General features: G+C 39.9%; 1 pseudogene; it reads right to left on the reverse strand.

The window, feature by feature from the left end:
• Window positions 1-385: 385 nt before the first annotated feature.
• On the reverse strand, window positions 386-426 carry LOC147994707 (small nucleolar RNA U3; annotated as a pseudogene).
• Window positions 427-847: the final 421 nt, after the last annotated feature.

An 847-nucleotide genomic window follows, 5' to 3' on the forward strand; every position in this document is an offset into this window, starting at 1 on the left:
TGCATCTGAATATATTTACAAATTATTGCTTTAAGCAAATTACAATTTTAGATTGCTGACAAAGTCCTACATGTGGGAGTAAGATCATACAGCATAATTACATGTTTAAAACCTTTATCTTGAAATGTAGGGAAACATAATTTATGTCATACTAAGATAGTGGTTACTAGTGGTTAGTTATATCCTCCCAACGGAAACTATTGTTTAGACTTTTCTTCAAAGACCTAAAAATGCAATACTTGAAAAGGGATGTATATATATATATATATATATATATATATATATATATATATATATATATATATATATACACACACATGAATTTGGCATAGAGAATTTGCCAGAGAACATATAGGGGCAGGGACAGGGGAAAGAAGGGTGATTTTAGTAACGAACTATAGAAATGATCCCTGAAAGTATAGTCTTGAAGGGTGATTTTAGAAATGGCAAGGTCAGTGCTGTTGCTACATAAAGAGAGAGTGTAATGCAAACAGTCCATAAAGGGTCTTTATGGAGTTTGCACGGGGCACCACTCACCTATCCTAAGAATAATGGAAAATCATTAAACTCTAACTAAGTAGGTTTAGTTCATTCACGTCGCTATAAGGGCTGGCTCACCCAAGCCTTTGACATCAAGGCCAGCTCCATTGTATTGCCCAGGTGAGGTGCAGGACCCATTCTTCTGAGTGCTGCAGCTGCTGAGGGACAGGGACAGCTCACCCACTCTCAGGACCCAAGGGCCAGCTTTTCTGTCTGTCTCCGGTGGTGAGGGATGAGGCAGGGCAGGGCATCAACCCTGCACCCATGTAACCTCTTGGAAGACAGGTGATGCGGCCAGCTCTCCCTT

This window comes from Rattus norvegicus, chromosome 4 (genome assembly GCF_021556685.1).
Source record: "Rattus norvegicus strain SHRSP/BbbUtx chromosome 4, alternate assembly SHRSP_T2T, whole genome shotgun sequence".
Classification (NCBI taxonomy): domain Eukaryota; kingdom Metazoa; phylum Chordata; class Mammalia; order Rodentia; family Muridae; genus Rattus; species Rattus norvegicus.